Raw genomic sequence first — 15,039 nt, 5'->3', positions numbered from 1 at the left:
GGTGCTGGCGACGGAGGCGTGGGGCGGCGCAGGATCGAGCGCGGTCGTCGGGGCGAGCGGTGGGGCCAGTCAGGGTTGCCCCGATCTGATCGAGAGTGGGGAGAGAGAGGCGTGTATGGGGGGGAGTGGGGAACGAGGTGGGAGTGGGGGTAGCAGTTAGGGTTCGGGGAGGCGTGGGGGTATGTAGGCCGAGGGTTGGGCTGGCCTGGGGGTCGGCCTGGCGGAATGGCCAGTTGGGCCACAAGGCCCACTGGGGGAGGGTGGGTTTCTGTTTTCCTCTTTTTTTTAAACATTTCTGTTTTTTAAGGCACTTAAAGAATTTGTAAAAAGATGATTTCTCCAACATTATTACCAAATGATTATTTGCAACAACTTGAACATTTTTGTTTGCAAGTTTGATAAATCTGAATCTTGACTTTAAATTGGATTTGAAATTTGAAACATGTTTGAAAGCCAGTGAGGATTAGCAACAATAAGAGCGATGACATGGCACCATTAGCGGGGGATTACTGTAGCTTAATTATCCGGGCGTCACACAGATGTCATCCACTCATTGGACCAAAGACACCTATGATACGTCGACATGTGGCAAGGCCCAACAGCGGCCCATTTAGCTTAAAAAGGCTGACCCAGTCAAAATTAGCAGGCCGACCCATTAACGGCCTGCTTGTAGATGGCCCATTCACAGTTAAGACCCGTACGTCTAATGTCAAATCGACCCATCAATGGACCGTCCTAAACTTGTCATCATCGCGGCCCATGGGCACTTCTGGCCCGTTAACAGTCCGCTAAGTATTTGGGCCGAATTATGGCCCGGTGTGTTTCCGGCCTGTTAAAGGTCCTGCTTCATTTGGGCCCATTTATAGGCCATTGAAATTTTCAGCCCATAAACGTCCGTGAAGGATTTGGGTCATGTTCGACCATGTATGACATTCGGCCTGTTAGAGGCCCACTGTAGATTTGGGCCACTTTCAGCCTGTTGTGATTTTCAGCATGTTAACATCGGACGAAATCCATGGGCCATATGTGGCCCAACATCACATCGGGCCTATTAACGACCCATATAAAACTGACACTAATCAAGCCCAACCGAACTTTCGGTCTGCTAAAGGCTCGTGTAGTAGGTCGGCGCATTTACGGCCCGTTTGTATTTCGGCATGTGAACGATCCGCATTGTAAATGGGCCACCACGAGCTGACATACATTTCGGCCTACTAATAACCCAGTGGGTTATTTGGCACAATCAGGGCCCAATCTCACTTTCGTCCTATTAAAGGCCCATGTTTTTTATGGGCTCGAGATATTTACACATGTTAACGGCCTTTTCTTACTGAGGGCCCAAATTATGTTTAGGCCTGTTAAAGGCCCACTGTGGGCACAGGCCTACCAAAAAAATGAAAGCTTATGGTGATTTAGGCCTAGATATTTTTAGTGGGCTACATGCAATTACGACCCATAATCATTTTTAGCCCAATTGGAATGGGCCTAACGAATGTTGGCACGTTGGGATCCTATGAAGCTTTCAGCCTAATACATTACTAAGGTAAACCTACACTATACAAAAATAGCATCGTAATTTCTATAGCCTTTGGCAGCACGATAAATGTTGTATCACAAAAAAATAAATTCCATCCATACAACAAAAGGCATGTTAGCATAAAGTTTACAGTCCTTGCAGATAAAAGCACCATCAGATGTATAGAAGCACATATCATTTGACCTGAGTGCTAATGTTTCAGGCTGTAGAATCTGATGGAGCAGCATGATCATCCCCCTTTTTCCGCCATTGCTCTTGAACAACGAAGCAAATGTCTGATAGTCTGGTTTCAAAACCATTCATATCTTGATGACATTTGGCAACCACTATTCTTGTTTCCGAAACAACGTCCATTAGGGATTGGACTTGTGTCTGGAGCACAAATATATCACTCTGTCTAGCCAGAAGATTTTTTTCAGTAGGTGATTTGGTTGAGGTTACCTTGACAACCAACCCAGAATTATGCAGGAAGGTGCTTTTTGCACTATTAGTGGAGAGATACTGACACACTGCAGCAAGAGGTGACATTGTGCCTGTGGTAGCCTCGTCATGTTCAGGTGGTTGTGGTTGTTGAATCATTTGTTCCATAGCTTGCTAAAAGTTTGAACTTGTAGATTAGTGTACCAGATAAGTTACTAATGAGACAAAAACAAACAAAGTAGGTTTCATGTTTATACATAACTTATTTTGGTGAACTACTGTAATACATTAGCATGTATTGTAGTGCCAACTACATAATAAAATCACTTTCGGAACATATGTCCATGTAGCATGCCTACTGTATTGTCTATTTCATCACATTCGTTGACATTTAAGGATAAAGATGCATGGTTCAAAGTAGGATGAACATAGTATGACATCATTCATATCACGAGCAAAAAGATATAAAACAAACATGCTATTGTATCATTGTGTGGGCACGTGAACATCACAACTAGATTATAGATCAAGACCAAAAGAATATCCTACATCTCTTTTAAACCGTGTAAGGTGAAATGATACGTTAAGACAACTGTGTATAAAAGTGAATAGAGTAACTGACATTGGCTGCAAACCAAGCAGTTAAATGAACACATCACAGTAACAAGCAGTTCAAAGGCAGGAGGAGTAAGGACTTACAACAATGGCTTGAACTGGTGTGCTCATGCCCTTCATCTTGCTGGTGTGGCAATCCTTGAAGATTTCCACTGTATTTAGTTCAGGTTCTTTTTGGTCTGCATGGGCTTTCCTCTATATTTGAAACAAGTCAATATAGATACAATAATATGGCATAGAAAAAAAAGGAACCAGCAGCTATTTACAAGAGCCTCGCAGTGTGCACTATAGCTACGAGATCCTGTTGTCTGTTGGAATTTCACTTTAGAACGGTTGGTCTTGTTCTTCAAACAGTTAGCCTAGAAGAAGATACACTTGTAAGGCACATACATAAATACAAGTTCAATATGTGATATGATCAAATACATATACCCTACCTGATACTTTGGATCAGACGAGTGTTTAACAAGGGCTGTCCAGTCTTCATCTGTAATATATTCCACTGGAGGTGTTTGTGCGATTTCATTGTTAGCCTTGTCTTCAAAGTGAGATTTTCTAAGGTGGTACTGATACTGTCACAGAGTAGATTGAAAAACATGAGTGGATCCTTGTTTAGTTGCATCATCTTTCGGATCCAACTTGAACCTCATCTGTTGAAAAAAGAATGTGAGTCTTATTAGGAGGAAGCTAGAAAGTATGGGTCAGAGCAAGACAATTGCGATGAATAACATTACTTACGGATAAATGGTGAAGGAAGGTGTTAAACTGGGTATTGTCTTTCTCATTCCTATATTGGATCCACGTTGGGAGGATACGTGCATGACATCTAATGGCAACGACTGCCTTTGATACTAACTTGGCTGACTTTGTAGCATCACGTGGCCTTTTTAAACCTGCTTCAAAATGGATCTCCATTCTTCCTCCTTTAGATTCTGTTAATCTGTCAAGAATTATCCCTGATGTATGTTTCCGCTTGCGCCATGGTGCTAGTTCAATAACGAATATGGAAAGTGTTAGTGCACATAAAACTGTGAGAGTACATATAAAGGAGCATGCAACTGCAACTTGACTCGGTCAGGTACCGTCTTGGTGTTGATGCTCATGAGGTTCATATGATCTTGCCAAGTCCTGTTGTGTCAGCAGTGCTTCGGAAGTAGTGTTAGGTGTGAAGGCAACTTGGGAACTGGCTAGTTCCGGAGCAGACGAACGAGTAACTCGTTGAGATGCCGGTACAGTTGAAGCGGATGCTGTAGCTGGTGGAGCAGGTGATACTGTGTTTGTAGATTTAGCCGGTGGACTTGGACCTTCTACTGCACTATAAGTACCAGCAGAATCTCGAGGGCAGATCCTTTTCCATTTCACCTGACGAGTAACACCATTCCCTACTATATTCTTTTCCTTGCTCTTTTTTGACTTTGCCATGTCAAGCCATACCCACAACACAAAAGAATAAAATCGATCTTCAGAACTCATTGATGCATGATACAGACAAGCAATACTTTGATGTAAGACAACCGTATGAGGATGGAATATGTAAGAAAAATAGGACGGCATGACATATTCACAACTATGATGTGTAAACTCAGCAGGAGGATTTTCAAGAAAATAGAAGTAATGCAAGCTAGACACCATATGAAAGATGCAACCAGTATCACTCTGCCAAGTTAAGTGTCTTGTCATAAGTGACATTTCAAAAAATTAGAAGCAGTACAATGTAGAAATCAATGCAAGATGCAACCATTATCAAACTGCCATGTTAAAAGCGTCCAATCATGAGTGACTGATGCGGGATACACAACAGTAGTACTTTGATGTAAGGACATGGTATAATAGATAGATGTAGTGTATTCTAGACACAGAAAAGCATGTCATATGCACATGTATAACGTATAAATTCATTAGGTGCAATTTAATCAAAATAGAAGAAATACAGGCTAGATAACATATGCAACATGAAACCAATTATCACACTGTCAACTTAGAGCAAGCACCTGCGATGGTGGAGTACGGGAGATGAACTCATTATGTAGACTTGGGACTTCAAGTGCATTAGCAGTAGCAGTGGCAATTCTAGAGAGTCACTGCTTGCGTCCGTCCGGAGGACCACCAACATCCCCTAACTTACTCTTTTCCTTCATATTTTCTGATATTGCCTTATGAAGTCAAAACCACAAAAAGATGAATAAAATTAGCTTTGCATAACTGGTTGATGCATGATACAGATGAACACTACTTTTATATAAGGCAAGCGCATGATAGGAGGATGCAATATATACAAAAAAAGACAACATTGCATATTCACACGTACGATAGGAGGATGGAATATGTATGAAAAACAGTAAGTAGAAGGCATTTCAACAAAATTAGAAGAAATTAAAGCTAGGCACCATATGAACATGCAACCAATATCACTATCAGGTAAAAAGTGTCTCATCATAAGTGCCATTTCAAGAAATATTAAGAAGTAAAAGCTAGAAGACAATGCAAGATGCAACCTACATCACACTACCAAGTTAAATGTGTCTTATGGATAAGTGATTGTTGCAGGTATAAGTTGTAAGCTACGCAGATGCAATTCAACAAAATTAGAAGCAATACAAACCAAACATCATACGGAACACACAACCACATATAAGAGTTCCAAGTTAGAGCAAGCACCTGTAATGGTGGAGTAGCGTAGATGTGCTCATCATCTACACAACTACGTTGACTGTCTAGTCTTGCATTGTCTTGCAAATCTTGTTGGGAGGATGGCGGAATAGAATCTGTAGAGACCCTCCATTTCAGTTGCTTAGAAGGACCACCATCATCCAATGCCTTACCAATTTCCTTCCGCTTTATTGATTTTGCATTGTGAGGTCAAACCGACAAGAAAAGGAATAAAATTCGCTCTTCAAAACTCATTCATGCATGATACTGACGAACACTACTCTGATGAAAGGCAAAGTCATGATACGAGGATGGCATATGTACAGAAAAATGGACGACTTGACATATTCACACCTATTATGTGGTAACTAAGCAGAAGGCACTTCAACAAATTAGAAGCACTGCAAGCTAGACACCATATGGAAGGTGCAACCAATATCACTCTGCCAAGTTAAAACTATGTCATCATAGGTGGCATTCATCAAACTAGAAGCACTACATGCTAGAAATCAGATTCAAGATGCAAACCAATATGACACCGCCAACTTAAAGGTGTGCCATCATTAGTGGCTGATGTAGGATACACAAGAAGAGTAGTTTCATTTAAGAACATGGTGCGATAGACAGATATAGTATGTACCAAAAACAGGAAGGCATGTCATATTCACACGTATCATGTGTAAGCTAAGAAGATGCAGTTTACACTAATTAGAAGCAATATAAGCTAGACACCATATGCAACATGCAACCAGATATCACACTGCCAAGTTAGAGCAAGCACCTTGGATGGTGGAGTAGGGGAGCGGCGACTTGGAACTTGTAATGCACTAGCAGTACGAGGAGAATCCATACATATGCTCCATTTACGTTGCTGCAGAGGACCACCATCACCGCCTTCCTCTTTTTTGATTTTGCCTTGTCAAGTCAAACCCACAAGAAAAAAGAATAAAATTTGCTCTTCAGAACTCATTGATGCATGATACTGACGAACACTACTTTCATGTAAGGCAGCCGCATGATAGGAGGATGGAATATGTATGAAAAATAGGACGACATGACATATTGACATGTATGATGTATAAAGTGTAAACTAAGCACAAGGTGTTTGAACTAGTTAGAAGCAATGCAAGCTAGAAACCATATGAAATATGAAACCAATATCACTTTGCCAAATTAAAAGGATGGCCTCATAAGTGTATTTGACCAAATTAGGAGCAATACATAGCAACAAGCTAGAAATAATATGCAATATGCAACGAATAAAGGTTTCTCATCGTAAATGATTGATGCAGGATACAGAAGAGGTAGTTTCATGTAAGAACATGGTTAACAGATAGATGTAGTATGTACCAAATATAGGAAGGCATGTATATTCACAGGTATAATGTGTAAACTAAGCAGATGCAATTTACCCTAATTAGAAGCATTACAAGCTAGACACCATATGCAACATGCAACCAGATATCACACTGCCATGTTAGAGCAAGCACCTAGGGTTGTGGAGTAGGGGAGATGAGATTTGGAACTTGCACTGCAGTAGGAGTAGCAGGAGAATCTCCAGAGATCATCTGTTTTGGTTGCTCCGGAGACCACCATCATTTCGTGCCTTCGTCCTTTTAGATTTTGCCTTGTCAAGTAAACACACAAGAAAAAGGAATGAAATCCGCACTTCCAAATTTGTTGATGCATGATACTGATGAACACACCTTTTGTGTATGGCAACAGCATTGTAGGAGGATGGAATATGTACGAAAAACGCTAAGCAGAAGGCATTTCAACCAATTGGAAGCAATGCAATCTAGACACCATATGAAAGATCCAACCAAAATCACTCTACCAAGTTAGATGTGTCTCATTATAAGTGGCACTTCAACAAATTAGAGGCAATACATGTTTGAAATGATATGTAAGATGCAACGAATATTACACTATCAACTTGAAGGTGTCTCGTCAGAAGTGATTGATGAAGGATACACAAGAAAAGTAGTTTGATGTAAGAACATGGTTAATAAAAAGACGTAGTATGTACCAAAAATAGGAAGGCATGTCATATTCACGGGTATAATGTGTTAACTAAGCAGATGCAATTTACCCTAATTAGAAGCATTACAAGGTAGACACCATATGCAACATGCAACCACATATCACACTGCCAAGTAAGAGCAAGGACCTGCGATGGTGGTGTGGGGGAATTGCGGTCATCAACTAGAGAGCTACGTTGACTACCTTCATTTAGCCTTGCTGTTTCTTGAGAATCATGTGGGGAGGATGACACTGCACTCTTTAAACAAGTAGCGCGTCTCACAGTAACCCACCGGGGTGACTTTCTCATCATAAGTGATTGATGAGGGATATGAAAGAGCATTAGTTTGATGTATGAACATGGTTAATAGACATATGTAGTATGTATCAAAAACATGAAGGCATGCCATTATCAAAGGTATAATATGTAAAATAAGCAGATGCAATTTAACCAAATTGGAAGCGCCAATTTTTTTAAGGAAGTTCTCACCATCTTCGGAGTGGCATCTGGCCTGAAAGTGAACTTTGCCAAATCTGCGGCAATTATGATCTGGGAAGAGATGTAGGATGAGGAGCTTGTAAAGTCGGCTCTACCATGGAAGATAGCCACATTCCGTGCAAATATCTGGGGCTTCAGCTTAGTATAAGACAGCTAAAAAGATCCGAATGGCAGCCGGTGGTGGATGTGGCGCTACACATCTTGCCAGGATGGCAAAGGGGTTTCGTGACTAGACCTGGGAGGCTCATCCTGGTCAACCAAGTCATGAGGGCGCGGGCCACTCATCATCTCATGATTGGAGAGGCGCCAAAATGGGCTATAGAAAGAGTGGACAAAGGTTGTCGGACATTTTTTTGGGCTGGAACGGAGGAAGTGAGTGGTGGCAAATGTGTAGTGTCCTGGGCCAAAGTGTGTAGGCTAAAACACATGGGAGGATTGGGGGTCATTGACTTGTATAAACATGGTCTGGCCCTACATCTAATATGGGAATGGCTTAGACGGACGTGTGCTTCCAAGCCTTGGCAAGGGCTAAACTTGATGGCAAACAAAAAGGTAGACCAAGCATTTGGGAGTCTAGGCAAATGGAAAGTTGGCTCGGGAGACAAAACTTTGTTTTGGAAAGTCTGGTGGTTGCAGGGGGCGACAATTTTAGAGATCGCTCCTTTGGTGGTGGCTACCGTTCGCACACAAGTGGCCAACAGACGTCTGGTACGTGATGCTCTAGGCATGCATGCTTGGATGAACGACATAGTGGGGAACTTATGCACGAAAGGTTTGACTCAGTTCATCGGGTTGTGGGAGATCATTTCGGAGGTTCAGTTGGATGTTTAGTTAGAGGACCGACCCGTCTGGGCGTGGAACAAGTCAGGAGTTTGAAGGAAATATGCCCTAGAGGCAATAATAAAGTTATTATTTATTTCCTCATATCATGATAAATGTTTATTATTCATGCTAGAATTGTATTAACCGGAAACATAATACATGTGTGAATACATAGACAAACTTAATGTCACTAGTATGCCTCTACTTGACTAGCTCATTAATCAAAGATGGTCATGTTTCCTAACCATAGACATGTGTTGTCATTTGATTAACGGGATCACATCATTAGGAGAATGATGTGATTGACTTGACCCATTCCATTAGCTTAGCACTTGATCATTTAGTATGTCGCTATTGATTTCTTCATGACTTATACAAGTTCCTATAACTATGAGATTATGCAACTCCCGTTTACCGGAGGAACACTTTGTGTGCTACCATACGTCACAACGTAACTGGGTGATTATAAAGGAGCTCTACAGGTGTCTCCAAAGGTACTGTTGAGTTGGCGTATTTCAAGATTAGGTTTTGTCACTCTGATTGTCGGAGAGGTATCTCTGGGCCCTCTCGGTAATGCACATCAATATAAGCCTTGCAAGCAATGTAGCTAATGAGATGATGCATCATGTAATGAGTAAAGAGACTTGCCGGTAACGAGATTGAACTAGGTATTGGATACCGACGATCGAATCTCGGGCAAGTAACATACCGATGACAAAGGGAACAACGTATATTGTTATGCGATTTGACCGATAAAGATATTCGTAGAATATGTAGGAGCCAATATGAGCATCCAGGTTCTGCTATTGGTTATTGACCGGAAACGAATCTCGGTCATGTCTACATAGTTCTCGAACCCGTAGGGTCCGCACGCTTAAGGTTTCGATGACAGTTATATTATGAGTTTATGAGTTTTGATGTACCGAAGTTTGTTTCGAGTCCCGGATGAGATTACAGACATGACGAGGAGTCTCGAAATGGTCGAGACATGAAAATTGATATATTGGAAGCCTATATTTGGATGTCGGAAGTGTTCCGGGTGAAATCAGGATTTTATCTGAGTACCGGGAGGTTACCGGAACCCCCCGGGGGCTTATTGGGCCTACATGGGCCTTAGTGGAGAAGAGGAGAGGAGGAAAGGGCTGGGCCACGCACCCCTCCCCCCTAGTCCGAATAGGACAAGGAGAGGGGGGCGGCGCCCCCCCCTTTCCTTCCTCTCTCTCTCCTCCTTCCCCCCTTCTCCTAGTCGAACAAGGAAAGGAGGGAGTCCTACTCCCGGTGGGAGTAGGACTCCCCTTGTCGTGCCCCTCCTAGGCCACCCCCCTTGGCTCCTTTATATACGGGGGCAGGGGGCACCTCTAGACAGAACAATTGATCTCTTGATCTCTTAGCCGTGTGCGGTGCCCCCCTCCACCATAGTCCTCGATAATATTGTAGCGGTGCTTAGGCGAAGCCCTGCGATGGTAGAACATCAAGATCGTCACCACGCCGTCGTGCTGACGGAACTCTTCCCCGACATTCTGCTGGATCGGAGTACGGGGATCGTGATCGAGCTGAACGTGTGCTAGAACTCAGAGGTGCCGTAGTTTCGGTGCTTGATCGGTCGGGCCGTGAAGACCTACAACTACATCAACCACGTTGTTCTAACGCTTCCGCTTTCAGTCTATGAGGGTACATGGACAACACTCCCCCTCTCGTTTCTATGCATCACCATGATCTTGCGTGTGCGTAGGATTTTTTTTGAAATTACTACGTTCCCCAACAAAGTTTACTCATCGTCATCAGCTTACAGGATGCTTTGCGAGTGTGGAGTGAGATTTCACTCATTCGGAGCTGATGACCCAAAAGTATAGGGGATCTATCGTAGTCCTTTCGATAAGTAAGAGTGTCGAACCCAACGAGGAGTAGAAGGAAATGATAAGCGGTTTTCAGTAAGGTTTTCTCTGCAAGCACTGAAATAGTAGGTGATAGATAGTTTTGTGATAGGATAAATAGTAACGAGCAAAAAGTAAATAAAGTAAATAAAGTGCAGCAAGGTGGCCCAATCCTTTATGTAGCAAAGGATAAGCCTGGACAAATTGTAATAACGAAGAAGGAGCTCCCGAGGACACATTGGGAATTATCGTCAAGCTAGTTTTCATCACGTTCATAAGATTCGCGTTCGGTACTTTGATAATTTGATATGTGGGTGGACTGGCACTTGGGTACTGCCCTAACATGGACAAGCATCCCACTTATGATTAACCCCTATTGCAAGCATCTGCAACTACAAAAAGGAGTATTAAGGTAAACCTAACCACAACATTAAACATATGGGTCCATATCAACACCTAACGAAGCAACGCATAAACTAGGGTTTAAGCTTCTGTCACTCTAGCAACCCATCATCTATTTATTACTTCCCTGTGCCTTCCTCTAGGCCCAAATAATGGTGAAGTGTCATGTAGACGATGTTCACATAACACCACTAGAGGAAAGACAACATACATCTCATCAAAATATCGAACGAATACCAAATTCACATGACTACTAATAGCAAGACTTCACCCATGTCCTTAGGAACAAACATAACTACTCACAAAGCATATTCATGTTCATAATTAGAGGAGTAATAATATGCATAAAGGATTTGAACATATGATCTTCCACCAAGTAAACCAATTAGCATCAACTACAAGGAGTAATCAACACTACTAGAAACCCACATGTACCAATTTGTAGTTTTGATACAAGATTGGATACAAGAGATGAACTAGGGTTTTGAGAGGAGATGGTGCTGGTGAAGATGTTGATGGAGATTGACCCCCTCTCGATGAGAGGAACGTTGGTGATGATTTCCCCCTCCCGGAGGGAAGTGTTCCCAGCAAAACAGCTCCACCAGAGCCCTAGATTGATTCTGCCAAGGTTCCGCCTCGTGGCGGCGGAATTTCATCCCATAAGCTTGCCCATGATTTTTCCAGGGTAAAAGTGATGATATAGCAGAAGATGGACGCCGGAGGCCCACCAGGGGGCCCAGGAGATAGGGGGCCGTGCCCTATAGGGGGGGGGGCGTGCCCCCTGTCTCCTGGACAAGGTGTGGGCCCACTGGTATATTTCTTTCGCTCATAAATTCTTAATAAATCCAAAAAGTTGTTTTGTGGAGTTTCAGGACTTTTGGAGTTGTGCAGAATAGGTTTCCAACTTTTTCTCCTTTTCCAGCCAGAATTCCAGCTGCCGACATTCCCCCTCTTCATGGTAAACCTTGTAAAATAAGAGAGAATAGCCATAAGTATTGAGATATAACGTGTAATAACAGCCCATAATGCAATAAATATTGATATAAAAGCATGATGCAAAATGGACGTATCAACTCCCCCAAGCTTAGACCTCGCTTGTCCTCAAGCGGAAGCCGAAACCGAAAAATACGTCCACATGTTCAGAGATAGAGGTGTCGATAAAAATAAAATACGGACATGAGGGCATCATGATCATTCTAATAACAACAACATATAAGGATTTTGTCATATGATTTCCTATGCTCAAGTAATAAGCAATTCACAATGTCAAGTATGGTTCAAAAACTTCATTGGGAACTAACAAACTATAATCTCAGTCATCGAACCAATTGCAATTTATTGTAACATCAGAAAGAGTCAGTAATAGAGCTTTTCAGCAAGCTCACATACTCAACTATCTCGTAGTCCCCTATAATTGTTAACACTCACGCAATACTTGTGGTTATAGAGTTTCAGCCGGACACTGAGAAAGATAGGGGCTTATTGTGTTGCCTCCCAATGTATTCACCTTTAGGTGATGTCAACAATAATAACCTATGCCAACTTACATCCAATTGGATATATGTACCATGATCTTTCAAACACGAGAAGCTTGCCAAAGGATAAAAATAAAAAGGGAAAGGTGAGCATGACCTTGACTCAAGCATAAAGTTAAACATAAAGTAAAAGATAGGCCCTTCGCAGAGGGAAGCAAAGGTTGTCATGCGCGTTTAGGGTTGATGCATAAAGTCTTAGTGCAAAAGAACATCACTTTATATTGCCCCTTGTATGTGGACCTTTATTATGTAGTCCGTCGCTTTTATTACTTCCACAACAAGTTCGTACAAAGTTTATTTTCTCTGCACTAATAAGTCATACACATTTAAAGAGCAATTTTTATTGCTTGCACCGATGACAACTTACTTGAAGGATCTTACTCAATCCATAGGTAGGTATGGTGGACTCTCATCGCAAACTGGGTTTGAGGGTATTTGGAAACACAAGTAGTATCTCTACTTGGTGCAAGGAATTTGGCTAGCATGAGGGGGAAAGGCAAGCTCAACATGTTTGGAAGGTCAATGACAATATACTTTAACTGAGATGTCGGAAGACATAAACCATTACATTGTCTTCCTTGTCCAACATCAACTCTTTTAGCGTGTCATACTTAATGAGTGCTTCACAATCATAAAATATGTCCAAGAAAATATATTTATATGTGAACCCCTCTTTCCTTATCACTTCCTATTAATTGCAACGATGACTAAGGCTACGTTCATCAACTCTCAAAATTTTTTATGCCTCATACTTTCTATGTGTGAAGTTATCACTATCCATAAGAGCAATATGAACCCTTTTGTTCTTTCTACTTTCTCAAGATCAAAGCAACATAGCAAAGCCCTTGACTCAACACTAATATTTATTATAGATAGCACACGGACTCGATTACATAAAGAGATCACAAAGCAAAACTCAAAACTACTAGATATCAAAAACTTCGAACTAATAGATCAAGATACTACTAAAAGGATCGAACTAAATAAAGCGGTAAAGATAGGAGTGTGATGGTGATACGATACCGGGGCACCTCCCCCAAGCTTGGCAGTTGCCAAGGGGAGTGCCCATACCCATGTGATTATTTCCTCGGAGGTGGTCAAGTAGGAGTTGTTGATGATGCAGGCTTGTCGTCCGTCTTCCAACGCATAAGCTCTCCACCATAAAAGGATGATCGAGTCTCCGGGATCCTTAAATTTCTTGATCTTCCTCCATGGCGTCTATCCTTTCCAAATCAGCCTCCATCTCATCCTCCGTTGATGGTCCAAATTGATAGGCATCGCTATTTTCTCCTGGACCTGGCGTTGGGTGAGACACCCGGCTCTTCCCAACTGATTCCTGAGAAGACATCTTGCTTTATTCTGCAACAGGAACAACTCGAAACAAAAACAGAGGATATTTGCATGATATGGTGGTCAAAACCTTCGGGAGTATATATAATGAATTTTTACTGACCAAAATACGTAACATACAAGAAAACAGAGTCCGGGAGGCACACGAGGTGCTCACAAGACAGGGGGGCGCGCCCTACAGGGGGGCCCTCCTCTCTCGTGGGAGCCTCATGTCCCTTTCGGACTACTTCTTTCTTCCTAAAATTCTTAAATAATCCAAAACTGATAAAAATTGCCATTAGAGTTGTTTTGGAGTCGGTTTACTTACCGTACCACGTACCTATGCCTTTTCGGAGTCTGGAACATTCTGGAAAGTGTCTCTTATGTATTCCTCAGGGGTTATGGTTTCAATAATATTAGCTTCAACATTGATAGGATTACCTGAAATATAATGTTTAATTCTTTGACCGTTTACCACCCTCGGATTTGTGCCTTCGAAGTTGTTGATTTTTATAGCACCAGAATGATAGACCTCCTCGATAACGTAGGGACCTTCCCATTTTGTGAGAAGTTTTCCTGCAAAAAATCTTAAACGAGAGTTGAATAATAACACATAATCCCCTACGTTAAACTCACGCTTTTGTATCCTCTTATCATGCCAGCGTTTGACTTTTTCTTTGAAAAGCTTGGCATTCTCATATGCTTGGGTTCTCCATTCATCAAGTGAGCTAATATCAAACAATCTCTTCTCACCGGCAAGTTTGAAGTCATAATTGAGCTCTTTAATAGCCCAATATGCTTTATGTTCAAGTTCAAGAGGTAAATGACATGCTTTTCCATAAACCATCTTATATGGAGACATACCCATAGGATTTTTGTATGCAGTTCTATAGGCCCATAATGCATCATCAAGTTTTTTGGACCAATTCTTTCTAGATCTATTCACAGTCTTTTGCAAAATTAATTTGAGCTCTCTACTGCTCAACTCTACTTGACCACTAGACTGCGGGTGATAAGGAGATGCGATTCTATGATTGACATCATACTTAGCGAGCATCTTACGGAAAGCACCATGAATAAAGTGTGAACCACCATCAGTCATAAGATATCTAGGGAATCCAAACCTCGGAAAAATAACTTCTTTAAGCATTTCAATAGAAGTGTTATGATCAGCACTACTAGTTGGAATAGCTTCTACCCACTTAGTAACGTAGTCAACGGCAACTAGAATATGCGTATAACCATTGGAGGTAGGAAAAGGTCCCATATAATCAAAGCCCCAAACATCAAATGGTTCAATAACAAGAGAATAATTCATAGTCATTTCTTGACGTC

Source organism: Triticum dicoccoides, chromosome 2B (genome assembly GCF_002162155.2).
Source record: "Triticum dicoccoides isolate Atlit2015 ecotype Zavitan chromosome 2B, WEW_v2.0, whole genome shotgun sequence".
In the NCBI taxonomy this organism is placed as follows: Eukaryota; Viridiplantae; Streptophyta; class Magnoliopsida; order Poales; family Poaceae; genus Triticum; species Triticum dicoccoides.
Note: the sequence above shows the minus strand (reverse complement) of the source record.